Genomic DNA, 15,273 nt, shown 5'->3' with positions numbered 1-15,273 from the left:
CATATTTCCAACAAGGTTGGCCCTAGAGAGGGCGCGCCAAGTGTGGGGAGTCCTACTAGGACTCCCAAGTCCTAGTAAGATTCCCCTTTCCTTTCCGGAGTAGGAGTGAAGGAAAGAGGGGGAGAGGGAAAAGGAAAAGGGGGCTGCACCCCTTGTCCAATTAGGACTAGAGGGGGGCGCGCGCCTCCTTCCTTTTGACCTCTCTCCTCTATTCCTGTATGGCCCAATAAGGCCCAATACTTCTCCCGGTGAATTCCCGTAACTCCCCGGTACTCCGAAAAATACCCGGATCACTCGAAACCTTTCCGATGTCAGAATATAGTCATCCAATATATCGATTTTTATGTCTCGACCATTTCGAGACTCCTCGTCATGTCCCCGATCTCATCCGGGACTCCGAACTACCTTCGGTACATCAAATGACATAAACTCATAATATAACCGTCATCGAAATGTTAAGCGTGTGGACCCTACGGGTTCGAGAACTATGTTGACATGACCGAGACACGTCTCTAGTCAATAACCAATAGCGGAACCTGGATGTTCATATTGGCTCCCACATATTCTACGAAGATCTTTATCGGTCAAACCGCATAACAACATACGTTGTTCCCTTTATCATCGGTATGTTACTTGCCCGAGATTTGATCATCGGTATCTCAATACCTAGTTCATTCTCGTTACCGGCAAGTCTCTTTACTCGTTCTGTAATACATCATCCTGTAACTAACTCATTAGTTGCAATGCTTGCAAGGTTTAAGTGATGTGCATTACTGAGAGGGCCCAGAGATACCTCTCCGACAATCGGAGTGACAAATCCTAATCTCGAAATACGCCAACCCAACAAGTACCTTCGGAGACACCTGTAGAGCACCTTTATAATCACCCAGTTACATTGTGATGTTTGGTAGCACACAAAGTGTTCCTCCGGTAAACGGGGTTGCATAATCTCATAGTCATAGGAACATGTATAAGTCATGAAGAAAGCAATAGCAACATACTAAACGATCGGGTGCTAAGCTAACGGAATGGGTCATGTCAATCACATCATTCTCCTAATGATGTGACCCCGTTAATCAATTGACAACTCATGTCCATGGTTAGGAAACATAACCATCTTTGATCAACGAGCTAGTCAAGTAGAGGCATACTAGTGACAACCTATTTGTCTATGTATTCACACATGTATTATGTTTCCGGTTAATACAATTCTAGCATGAATAATAAACATTTATCATGATATAAGGAAATAAATAATAACTTTATTATTGCCTCTAGGGCATATTTCCTTCAGTCTCCCACTTGCACTAGAGTCAATAATCTAGTTCACATCGCCATGTGATTTAACACCAATAGTTCACATCACATGTGATTAACACCCATAGTTCACATCGTCATGTGACCAACACCCAAAGGGTTTACTAGAGTCAACAATCTAGTTCACATCGCTATGTGATTAACACCCAAAGAGTACTAAGGTGTGATCATGTTTTGCTTGTGAGAGAAGTTTAGTCTATGGGTCTGCCACATTCAGATCCGTATGTATTTTGCAAATTTCTATGTCAACAATGCTCTGCACGGAGCTACTCTAGATAATTGCTCCCACTTTCAAAATGTATCCAGATTGAGACTTAGAGTCATCTGGATTAGTGTCAAAATTTGCATCGACGTAACCCTTTACGATGAACCTTTTGTCACCTCCATAATAGAGAAACATATCCTTATTCCACTAAGGATAATTTTAACCGCTGTCCAGTGATCTACTCCTAGATCACTATTGTACCTCCTTGCCAAAAAAATAGTGTAGGGTATACAATAGATCTGGTACACAGCATGGCATACTTTATAGAACCTATGGTTGAGGCATAGGGAATGACTTTCATTCTCTTTCTATCTTCTGCTGTGGTTGGGCTTTGAGTCTTACTCAATTTCACACCTTGTAACACAGGCAAGAACTCTTTCTTTGACTGTTCCATTTTGAACTACTTCAAAATCTTGTCAAGGTATGTACTCATTGAAAAAACTTATCAAGCGTCTTGATCTATCTCTATAGATCTTGATGCTTAATATGTAAGCAGCTTCACCTTGGTCTTTCTTTGAAAAACTCCTTTCAAACACTCCTTTATGCTTTGCAGAATAATTCTACATTATCTCCGATCAACAATATGTCATTCACATATACTTATCAGAAATGTTGTAGTGCTCCCACTCACTTTCTTATAAATACAGGCTTCACCGCAAGTCTGTATAAAACTATATGCTTTGATCAACTTATCAAAGCGTATATTCCAACTCCGAGATGCTTGCACCAATCCATAGATGGATCGCTGGAGCTTGCATATTTTGTTAGCACCTTTAGGATTGACAAAACTTTCTTGTTGCATCATATACAACTCTTCTTTAATAAATGCATTTAGGAATGTAGTTTTATTTATCCATTTGCCAGATTTCATAAAATGTGGCAATTGCTAACATGATTCGGACAGACTTAAGCATAGATACGAGTGAGAAACTCTCATCGTAGTCAACACCTTGAACTTGTCGAAAACCTTTCGCGACAATTCTAGCTTTGTAGATAGTAACACTACTATCAGCGTCCGTCTTCCTCTTAAAGATCCATTTAATCTCAATGGCTCGCCGATCTTTGGGCAAGTCAATCAAAGTCCATACTTTGTTCTTATACATGGATCTCATCTCAGATTTCATGGCCTCAAGCCATTTCGCGGAATCTAGGCTCATCATCGCTTCCTCATAGTTCGTAGGTTCTTCATGGTCACCTCCAGAACAATATTACCGTACCACTCTGGTGCGGTTTTCACTCTGGTTTACCTACGAGGTTCTGTAGTAACTTGATCTGAAGTTACATGATCATCATCATTAGCTTCCTCACTAACTGGTGTAGTAGTCACAGAAACAGATTTCTGTGATGAACTACTTTCCAATAAGGGAGCAGGCACAGTTACCTCATCAAGTTCTACTTTCCTCCCACTCACTTCTTTCCAGGGAAACTCCTTCTCTAGAAAGGATCCATTCCCAGCAATGAATATCTTGCCTTCAGATCTGTGATAGAAGGTGTACCCCAGAGTTACTTTTGGGTATCCTATGAAGATGCACTTCTCCGACTTGGGTTTGAGCTTATCAAGATGAAACTTTTTCACATAAGAATCGCAACCCCAAACTTTAAGAAACGACAACTTATGTTTCTTGCTAAACCACAGTTCATAATGTGTCGTCTCAACGGATTTAGATGGTGCCATTTTTAATGTGAATGCAGCTGTCTCTAATGCATAACCCCAAAATGATAGTGGTAAATTGGTAAGAGACATCATAGATTGCACTATATCAAATAAAGTACGGTTATGACGTTTGGACACACCATTACGCTGTGGTGTTCCAGGTGGCATGAGTTTGTGAAACTATTCCACATTGTTTTAATTGAAGGCCAAACTCGTAACTCAAATATTTTACTTTTGCAGTCATATCGTAGAAACTTTTATTTTTGTTACGATGATTCTCCACTTCACTATGAAATTCTTTGAACTTTTCAAATGTTTCAGACTTGTGTTTCATCAAGTAGATATACTCATATCTGCTCAAATCATCTGTGAAGATTAGAAAATAATGATACTTGCTGCGAGCCTCAATATTCACCGGACCACATACATCGGTATGTATGATTTCCAACAAATCTGTTTCTCGCTCCATTGTTCCGGAGAATGGAGTCTTAGTCATCTTGCCCATGAGGCATGGTTTGCAAGCATCAACTGATTCATAATCAAGTGATTCCAAATGCCCATCAGCATGGATTTTCTTCATGCGCTTTACACCAATATAACCTAAACGGCAGTGCCCCAAATAAGTTGCACTATCATTATTAACTTTGCATCTTTTGGCTTCAATATTATGAAAATGTGTATCACCACGATCGAGATCCAACGAACCATTTTCATTGGGTGTATGACCATAGAAGGTTTCATTCATGTAAACAGAACAACAATTATTCTCTAACTTACATGAATAACCGTATTGCAATAAACATGATCCGATCATATTCATGCTCAACGCAAACACTAAATAACATTTATTTTAGGTTTAACACTAATCCCGAAAGTATAGGGAGTGTGCAATGATGATCATATCAATCTTGGGACCATTTCCAATACACATCGTCACTTCACCCTTAACTAGTCTCAGTTCATTCTGCAACTCCCGTTTCGAGTTACTATTCTTAGCAACTGAACTAGTATCAAATACTGAGGGGTTGCTATAAACACTAGTAAAGTACACATCAATAACATGTATATCAAATATACCTATGTTCACTTTGCCATCCTTCTTATCCGCCAATTACTTGGGGTAGTTCCGCTTCCAGTGACCAGTCCCTTTGCAGTAGAAGCACTCAGTTTCAGGCTTAGGTCCAGACTTGGGTTTTTTTCACTTGAGCAGCAACTTGCTTGCTGTTCTTCTTGAAGTTCCCCTTTCTTCCCTTTGTCCCTTTACTTGAAACTAGTGGTTTTGTTTACCATCAACACTTGATGCTTTTCTTGGTTTCTACCTTCGTCGATTTCAGCATCACGAAGAGCTTGGGAATTGTTTCCGTTATCCCTTGCATATTATAGTTCATCAAGAAGGTCTACTAACTTGGTGATGGTGACTAGAGAATTCTGTCAATCACTATTTTATCTGGAAGATTAACTCCCACTTGATTCAAGCGATTGTAGTACCCAGACAATCTGAGCACATGCTCACTGCTTGAGCTATTCTCCTCCATCTTTTAGCTATAGAACTTGTTGGAGACTTCATATCTCTCAACTCGGGTATTTGCTTGAAATATTAACTTCAACTCCTGGAACATCTCATATGGTCCATGACGTCAAAACGTCTTTGAAGTCCCGATTCTAAGCCGTTTAAGCATGGTGCACTAAACTATCGAGTAGTCATCATATTGGGCTAGCCAAACGTTCATAACATCTGCATCTGCTCCTGCAATAGGTTTGTCACCTAGCGGTGCATCAAGGACATAATTCTTCTGTGCAGCAATGAGGATAAACCTCAGATCATGGATCCAATCCGCATCATTGCTACTAACATCTTTCAACTTAGTTTTCTCTAGGAACATATCAAAAATAAAATAGGGGAGCTAAACGCGAGCTATTGATCTACAACATAGATATGCTAATACTACCAGGACTAAGTTCATGATAAATTAAAGTTCAATTAATCATATTACTTAAGAACTCCCACTTAGATAGACATCCCTCTAATCATCTAAGTGTTCACGTGATCCAAATCAACTAAACCATAACCGATCATCACGTGAAATGGAGTAGTTTTCAATGGTGAACATCACTATGTTGATCATATCTACTATATGATTCACGCTCGACCTTTCAGTTTCAGTGTTCCGAGGCCATATCTGCATATGCTAGGCTCGGCAAGTTTAACCTGAGTATTCTGCATTTGCAAAACTGGCTTGCACCCGTTGTAGATGGACGTAGAGCTTATCACACCTGACCATCACGTGGTGTCTGGGCACGACGAACTTTGGCAACGGTGCATACTCAGGGAGAACACTTTTATCTTGAATTTTAGTGAGAGATCATCTTATAATGCTACCGTCAATCAAAGCAAGATAAGATGCATAAAATATAAACATCACATGCAATCAATATAAGTGATATGATATGGCCATCATCTTGTGCTTGTGATCTCCATCTCCGAAGCACCGTCATGATCACCATCATCACCGGCGCGACACCTTGATCTCCATCGTAGCATCGTTGTCGTCTCGCCAATCTTATGCTTCTACGACTATCGCTACCGCTTAGTGATAAAGTAAAGCATTACAGAGCGATTGCATTGCATACAATAAAGCGACAACCCTATGGCTCCTGCCAGTTGCCGATAACTCAGTTACAAAACATGATCATCTCATACAATAAAATTTAGCATCATGTCTTGACCATATCACATCACAACATGCCCTGCAAAAACAAGTTAGACGTCCTCTTCTTTGTTGTTGCAAGTTAGGTGGCTGCTACGGGCTTAGTAAGAACCGTTCTTACCTACGCATCAAAAACCACAACGATAGTTTGTCAAGTTGGTGCTGTTTTAACCTTCGCAAGGACCGGGCGTAGCCACACTCGGTTCAACTAAAGTTGGAGAAACTGACACCCGCCAGCCACCTGTGTGCAAAGCACGTCGGTAGAACCAGTCTCGCGTAAGCGTACGCGTAATGTCGGTCCGGGCCGCTTCATCCAACAATATCGCCGAACCAAAGTATGATATGCTGGTAAGCAGTATGACTTATATCGCCCACAACTCACTTGTGTTCTACTCGTGCATATGACATATACGCATAAAACCTGGCTCAGATGCCACTATTAGGGAACGTAGTAATTTCAAAAAATTTCCTACGCACACGCAAGATCATGGTGATGCATAGCAACGAGAGGGGAGAGTGTTGTCCACGTACCCTCGTAGACCGAAAGCGGAAGCGTTAGCACAACGCGGTTGATGTAGTCGTACGTCTTCACGATCCGACCGATCCAAGTACCGAACGTACGGCACCTCCGAGTTCAGCACACGTTCAGCCCGATGACGTCCCACGAACTCCGATCCAGTAGAGCTTCGAGGGAGAGTTCCATCAGCACGACAGCGTGATGATGGTGATGATGATGCTACCGACACAGGGCTTTGCCTAAGCACCGCTACGATATAATCGAGGTGGATTATGGTGGAAGTGGGCACCGCACACGGTTGGGAGAGATCAACTGATCAACTTGTGTGTCTAGAGGTGCCCCCTGCCCCCGTATATAAAAGAGGGAGGGAGAGGTCGACCCTAGAGGGGGCGCGCCAAGTGTGTAGTAGAATGCCCGTGCGTTGCCACGGGCTTTTGAAATATTTTGCTGGAGCTATATAAACACTTGTTAAGTTTCACATGTATAGACAACAAGATAGCACAACCATAATAGGTTAATAATTGAAGTCCACTTTACTCACAATGTAAATAGATCAAAAAGAAGCAAATTAACGATGCATACATAAGAGCGATGATCCAACTAAGAATCTATTACAAATTAAGGTCTACTTCATGCCTTTAAGAAATTCTCACATAATATTAGAAATATTTTCTTAGCTTTATTTGCTTGAAATTTGAGCAAGTATAATAAAAACTTTTTTCTCAAATTATATCCGTCCTCCACAAGCAACACATGTAGTTAACACGAATACTTCATGTTGAAGGTCTTAAAATGTGTAACGGAGAATATTAACCACGGCCATTTAAACATTTTGTTGGTATTATATATAAACATAACGAGTGTTAACATTTGCATGTATATAAAAGATAACAAAGGGAAAATGATTGAAATCCATTTCACTGGCAATGTTAATGTTTTGCGAACTTGTTTTTTTAACAGACGTGATTGATTCAATGATGGTAATATCTTTAGGGGTGCAGTCAATCAATGATGGTAATATCTTTAGGGGTGTAGACAATAATCTGTCGTTATGGTACCACAATGCGCAAAAAAAACAAGAGCTACACCCCTTCATCTCCACGTTCCTCCAAAGCTTGTGATCTGCCATTGTACTCTACACAGATTAATGTCTTTTCTTGTTTTCTGTTGGTCTTATATTTGGCTTGGGGGCCTTAACCCCACCCTTCTAAGTATGTAACCTTGTGATCTGAGTTAATACAAAGTCAGTGGGAGCCTCTCCCACTGTCATTTAACCCTAAAAAAAGCAATGCGCAAAATCACCTGAATACAAAAATTAATAGGACAAAAGAAAAGAATGGTAATCACAATAAAAATAAATATCCCGTGGGTAACATTTTTTTTCCTTTTTATGTTTCTTATGGGCATCACTTGCATGCTTTTTTGGAGAAAGGCATTTTGGAGCTCGGCCCCCATGAAGGCCTTTTTTGGAAAATTCAAAATTCATATTTTTTGGTTTAAAAAAAAACTGATAAAAATTGTACAAGTATATAAGGATGTGATGTGTATGTGTGTACAATTTCAGGATGAAATACCTTGAGATACGATCTCTGTGAAAAGAACAAATTCATGGACTTCTGGGATGAATAGTATCATGTGTTAAAAGGCCATAGATTTGTCTTTTTTGCACAGCCCTCATTTAACGTATTTGGCCCAGAAAATTTACACACATGTGTTTTATGCCTTCATGTATGTCTGTATTTTTTTTACAAATTTTTCTAAAATGTAAAAATATGATATTTTTTTATTATTTTGAAGGCCTCCAAGTATATAAGGATGTGATGTGTATGTGTGTACAATTTCAGGATGAAATACCTTGAAATACGATCTCTGTGAAAAGAACAAATTCATGGACTTCTGGGATGAATAGTATCATGTGTTAAAAGGCCATAGATTTGTCTTTTTTGCACAACCCTCATTTCAACGTATTTGGCCCAGAAAATTTACACACATGTGTTTTATGCCTCCATGTATGTCTGTATTTTTTTTACAAATTTTTCTGAAATGTAAAAATATGATATATTTTTATTATTTTGAAGGCCTCCATGGAGGCCAAGCTCCAAAAGCAATTTTTGGATTTTCGGCTCTATAAAACTCGTTGAATTTTCGCCCCCTCCTAACGATGTCACCTTGGGACCCTTGTCGATGGATTATTTTTAAACGCCGGCATAATCCATCTATATCTCATTCTTAAAAATAAATATATATAAAAGTACACCTTGTGTATTGTATTATCATGTGCAACACACATACAAAGAAGAACAATTATTCCTATGCATCTCATCTGGTGGTTGAGTAAAACTTGACGATATTGTTACATAAGTGCCAGCGCCAGTCGACATTTTGAAAGCATCATCTGAACCCATCAGTTGAAACACTTGTCCACAAAAGTGAAGCATATAAATATATAAACATATAAATGACATTTTATATATTATAAACATGTAAACAAAAGTGAGACCAATCAAAATTTTCCCCATCTACACAAACTAAAAAAAAACTTATCACTCCCCTCTTTCTCCACTCAGAGGTCAGAGACGCTCCTCTCACCTTCTCCCGTCACAACTACTCCCATCCATGGCGCCCCCCTCCCCTTGACGGCGTCGGCTGGCCCCTCCTCTTAATGGGAAGGCCCTACCCTTTGCTCTCCTTGCTTGTGCCCTCCCCTCCTCTGCCTCCGACAAGCCCCCCCTCCCAAACATCGTCGTCGACCCGCTCTGGAGCGACAGAAGCCGTAGTGCATGGCACAGAAGCGCAGGCTGTCTCGGCCATTGCCGCCGTCCTCGGAGCTCGCAAAAAAGGGTAATCCACGAACCCCACACGGGTCGTACTGATATGTGCCCTTCAGCACCCGTTCAGGTGTCGTTTGTATACTTGGTGGAACCTTGGACAATCCCGAGGTTCATTTGAAGTTTAGCAATGGCCATGTGTGGTAATGTCACTTCCCTGAAAGATGTTTGCTAAGGGGAACCTAAAATTTGTGTACTTGGTGGAACCTTGGACAATCCCGAGGTTCATTTTAAGTTTAGCAATGGCCATGTGTGGTCATGTCACTTCCCTGAAAGATATTTGTTAACGGAAAACTAAAATTTCACTATGACTGGGATGTACGGAGCCGTTAGGGACCCCTAGAGTTATGCAACTGTTAGAACCAAAGAGATGAGTCTGGATGAGGTTTGCTATTTTCACATCCTATTGGTGCTTGAAACTCCTTTTAACTGTTCTGAAGTTTCCCCTTATTCACACTTGTTCAGTTATTGTTCTTGATCTTATATTTTCTTGTTTTTGCAACTCAGCGTGAAAGAGTTGGGGCAACCATCCCAAAAGTAGGTGGGCAAAGCTCAACATGCAGTCACATTGAGTATTAGTTTCATGGCATGAAAGAGTTTCAGTATTTTCCGGGTACCACACGATGAGGTGTGGATGTGTCTTCCAGATCAGATTCTACAGTGTAGTTGGGTAATCCAAGCAAATATCTGTTAGCTTTTCTCTACTATCTGATCATGTTGTCACAAAGTTTGGAGATAGTATCAAAAGAATAATAAAGGAAAATTCTTGAAGAACAAAGGATATCATTTGATTGAATCAGTGTTGTAAGATTAAAGATTTATGGTGTTGGGAAAGATAGTTTTTTATGTATCTGATCTTGTTGGACTGTTTGGTGATTTCAAATTGTGTCACCAAAGTGAACTGAGATTTCTTTAGTCAAACAAAGTTTTCTTCTCCATGATGTGGTCAAGCTACAGTTGGTGCTTATTATGCTGATCTGTACAAAACATTGTTTGTGAAGGATGAGTCTACTTAGAGGACGAACAAGTTCACAGACTTCGAACTATTCTCGATGTCGCACCCGTTTGATTCACATCTCTGGGAACGCCATCTCTTCCATAGTGTGCCTGGCATGTTACACTTTCTCATCAATTCTAGAAATTCTTTGTACAAAGGGTTGGTTAGTGGAATTCACCTGGAACTTATGATTGACCTCTTTTAGGTTCCTCGGCAGAGTTCTTGGACAACAGAGTCTCCACCTGGACTTGACTTTTCCCAAATGGCAAACTTCTTGACACCTAAACAAATGGATAAAATTAAGAGGGTTGGGGATGATGATGTCATGGATGTAAGCTCTTGCCATGATTGAATCAAGTTCAGGTGTTAACCACAATCACATGCATGCCTCGATGTTGCAAGATCATCATCTGCCTTTATGCCATCGATCTTAGGTGAGGAAAATAGAATAGTGTAGGCATAAACTTCTGCATACTATCAAAAGGCGTTGAATCGCTCATAAAATATTCCTTCATATGTACTTTTTTATATGCAGGAAAAAAATTAATGCTTGCCAAAATATAGTAATGATCAATCAGTATGTAGATCAGAAAACCAATCTTGAACTCCTTACGCATGTGTTAGTCAAAAATTATAACCACGATAATTATCCAATTCAATGGCCAAGAAACACGGTTGCCACACATCTGAGCTCTAACCCCACCCATAACAAGAATTGACTCAAATGCTTGAGCCGATAGATCAGAGTTAGATTCAGATTAATACATTCAATGCTACAATAATCCCTTTAATTTCCAAACAGTAGACCAAGAATAACCTAAGTTTTAAGGTTCCAAACTGGTATTTATAGTAGCAAGTATGTAGCAGCATATCGAGTATGTGGCACATAACCTACCACTTACCAATGGACAACTGATTTTGCAGAACTCATCGGTGCATCAAAACTCTCTCGAGCAGGAATCTTCAGGTCGCTCGAGCAGTTTATGCATTTGTAATCAGTTTATGCATTTGTAAACTTACCTTTGGTTTGTTTTTAGCAGTTCTAGATTATCACTAACTGCTTGCAATGATGAATCACTGCGACGAGGCCAGTGTCTGCAAGCGTCCTTCCCATTTTTGCTTGTGGCCGGCTAGGCCACCTTCCTACCCAGGGGCATGTTTTATGGTAAGAGGAGCCTTTTGCCCTCCGCCGGTGAGTGGCGTCCGTGTACTATGGTGGCGGTGTGGGGTGGTCTAGGTGTGTATGTAACAAAGTCACAACCGGTAGAACTATGATAGTGTAAATTACCTTGGGAGAAGAAAATGCTTTCTCTCGACTCGCCTGCTCTTTCCACCATATTCCTCTTAGCAGACTGCCTCTGCAAATTGTCAGTAGTGGCAAATATTGATTCAAGGGCATAAGCTATGACTATTGCTACATATGCAAAATAGGAGGCAAAAAAGTTACAAGATATGTCAAGGTAGAAACATAGGACATAGTTAGTATTTTCAGATCCGGAAAGGTGCTACGGCACCCGGGTGTCCCGACACCCTCTTATTGGACGTGTCTAGCGACCTGAAGATTCGCGTGAAGAAATGACAGCAACAGGGTATTTGCATCCGCGGGTTAATTAGGCAGATTGTTTAGAGGCTTTGGTCATGGTCTTTGGACTGCTCCAGAAGACAAAACAAGGCTGGTCATAGGAACCTTTCCAATGGAGGCACAGATGACTTGACAACACTGTTGTAGCCCATGTCAGGGAGGGGTTGTTTGTCCATATATTTTTTGCATGCGGTGAAAGGACTTGTCATGGTCAGCGTGCATGTGGTGCAACCAACGCGCGACCCTAGGTTTCACGATAGTGTTGGTCATCTTTCTTCCTGCAACAGAGAGTGGCCAGCAAGAGAGTGTCAATGATGTTTATAATTTGCACCGAGAGAGGGTGCAAGGATTTAGGGAAAAATACTGGACGGCAGAGGGATTCAATGACGACATGTCCCGTTGTTGTTTTGAAACACTGGCTGACACATATTCGTATTTGTATATTCTAGCAGTAAGATCCTGGTTTTACACTGGACTCGCCCTTCATCCCGGGCTCTACCACGAAGGCGTCACGATCATGTGTTACACAGAAAATAAAAATATGAATAGAAATGTTTGTCCAAGGCATGAAAAATATCAATGTTTCTCTACTCTTCCCTCCCTCGCGCGCACATGTCTGATTCATGGTTAACATATATGTATTCGATAGGAAAGAGTAAAAAACAATTCCCCTCACTTTCTATCTCCTATACCTAAAACTTCTTTTAGGACATTAAATTTATCAATTACATGATCTAATAAACCAAAGTGAAATAGAGGGCATATCCAATTGAAACATCGAGTTTCCCTTTAACAAAAGGTGGGTTGTGAGCTAAAGAGATAACATCCAAAATGTTCTAAAATACCAAGGGAAAACCATCTGAAACCGAATAAACAAAATCTAGCTAAAATATAAATATTTTATTAATTGCAAATGTTCGAGATCGATTCTCAAAACTCATGACCATAAGTTGCAGCAGAAAGGATGGTAGAACGCCATCTTACTTGAAGGTGCCGGGTCATTGGCGTCCTCGGTCTTCTCGACCATGGGTGATGCCGAACGCGGGCGTGGCGGGGGGGGGGGGGGGGGGGTTGGGCGGGGGGGGTCTTCCCTGCAACAACCCTCGGCGGGCCGGAAATAGGGAGATTGTGCCACAATTTAATAGGTATAGAACAATAGATCCATTTTTACCTAGAACTATACCACAATCTGCATATACATTGTTTATTTTGATTGTGGTTATTGAACTGATTAAAAACATGACTATAGAAAAGGAAGGGAATGGATGGAAGAACACCACATGGAAAGGGAACCAATGTGAATAACCCCCCTGTCGGTGTCAAAACCGGCGGATCTCGGGTAGGGGGTCCCGAACTGTGCGTCTAGGCGAATGGTAACAGGAGACAAGTGACATGATGTTTTTACCCAGGTCCGGGCCCTCTCGATGGAGGTAAAACCCTACTCCTGCTTGATTAATATTGATGATATGGGTAGTACAAGAGTAGATCTACCACGAGATCAGAGAGGCTAAACCCTAGAAGCTAGCCTATGGTATGATTGTTGTTATTGTGTCCTACGGACTAAACCCTCCGGTTTATATAGACACCAAAGGGGGCTAGGGTTACACAGAGTCGGTTACAATGGGAGGAGATCTATATATCCGTATTGCCAAGCTTGCCTTCCACGTCAAGGAAAGTCCCATCCGGACACGGGACGAAGTCTTCAATCTTGTATCTTCATAGTCCAAGAGTCCGGCCAATGGTTATAGTCCGGCTGTCCAGATACCCCCTAATCCAGGACTCCTTCAGTAGCCCCTGAACCAGGCTTCAATGACGACGAGTCCGGCGCGCAGATTTTCTTCGGCATTGCAAGGCGGGTTCCTCCTCCGAATACTTCATAGAAGATTTTGAACACAAGGATCGTGTTCGGCTCTGCAAAACAAGTTCCACATACCACCGTAGAGGGAGAGAGTAACATTTCAACAAATCTAATCTGCCGACGTATTCTGTAGTGTGACATCACACCACAGGCAAGCCTTTATTCGAATCGTTTTTTACTGTCCCACCTTAGCGCGTTTTGCGAGGCGGTTTCCTTGGCACGTCTTGTCAAAGCAGAGATCGTGTCCCCTTATCACGGGATTCTCATCAATACGGGCGTGGGTAACCCAACCGTGCCATTGATTACGGTGTTTGGGGGATAAGCGAGTTTTACCAGGCTGGTGGGGACGCATAGTTTCGTCCGCCCATATAAAGGGATAAGGATTCACCTTTTCATCCACGGCTTCTTCCTCCTTTGCTCATCCATTTTCGCACACTCGAGCTCCAGCGCCCAAGTCCGCACTTCCCACCTCAACCCTCTCCAACCATGTCCGGAGCGGGAGGCAGGTGGATGGTCTCCTCCGTCACGGAGGGACACATCAAGAAGCTGAGGAGAGCCGGATACCTGCCCGACGACATCGCACACCGGCTCCCAGATGAGGGGCAGCTCATCCCCACCCCCAGGCCCCATGAGAGGGTAGTGTTCCTTACCCATTTCCTCCGCGGACTGGGATTCCCTCTCCACCCATTCGTCCAGGGGCTCATGTTCTACTACGACCTGAATTTCCACGATCTGGCCTAGAACTTCATCCTCAGCATCTCGGCGTTTATCGTCGTGTGCGAGGCCTTCCTCCGCATCAAGCCCTACTTCGGCTTATGGCTGAAGACCTTCAATGTCAAGCCGAAGGTAGTGAGCGGCCGCCAGGTGGAGTGCGGAGGCGCCATGGTGGGCAAGATGCCCAATGTCACATGGCTCGAGGGTTCCTTCGTGGAGACCATAAAGGGGTGGCAATCGGGGTGGTTCTATATCACCGAGCCACGTGACCCCGAATGGGCAGCGGTCCCCGAGTTCCGATCTGGCATCCCCACGTGGCTCACCTCCTGGCAAGAGAAGGGCCTGTCCTGGGGTAGTTCGGGAGAGCTGACCGGACTCCAAACATGTATTCAAAACATGGTGAACAAGAAACTCAAACTCGTCAACGTAGTCCAGGTCATGCTCATCTGCCGGATCCTCCCGTGTCAACGGCGGGCTTTCAACTTGTGGGAGTTCGACCCGGCCCAGCACCAAACTCTGAACAGGCTCTTCGACACAACACATGAGGATGCCTGGAAGGTGCTATTCAAGGGCGTCGAGTTTCCCCCTCCCACTACCGAGGATCGCTGATTCTGGGCGAAGCGCCAAGCCAGCGCGGTAAGCTATTTTTACCTCTTACAGGATACTCGTTTTTCATAGTTTGACTCTATGCGGGATCTAAGCTCCCGTACCTTTGACAGGACTGGCAGGAGACGGCTGGACAGATCAACTACCCGGCTCCTTTGCCCAAAGGCCCAGCAGACGCCCGCTTGGCGGAGCTGCTGGTTCCGGCACCTTACGTGGTGCTGAAGAAG

General features: G+C 42.5%; 1 long non-coding RNA gene across 1 annotated transcript; it reads left to right on the top strand.

Annotated features, from left to right (window-relative positions):
* Positions 1 to 8,998: 8,998 nt before the first annotated feature.
* Positions 8,999 to 10,139, top strand: LOC123058334 (uncharacterized). The gene is made up of 2 exons (XR_006427155.1): positions 8,999 to 9,302; positions 9,797 to 10,139. It is a non-coding gene; the product is annotated as an uncharacterized lncRNA (long non-coding RNA).
* The last annotated feature ends 5,134 nt before the right edge of the window (positions 10,140 to 15,273 follow it).

The sequence above is a fragment of the Triticum aestivum genome, chromosome 3A (assembly GCF_018294505.1).
Source record: "Triticum aestivum cultivar Chinese Spring chromosome 3A, IWGSC CS RefSeq v2.1, whole genome shotgun sequence".
Lineage (NCBI taxonomy): Eukaryota > Viridiplantae > Streptophyta > Magnoliopsida > Poales > Poaceae > Triticum > Triticum aestivum.
This window is presented reverse-complemented; position numbering and strand designations above follow the sequence as displayed.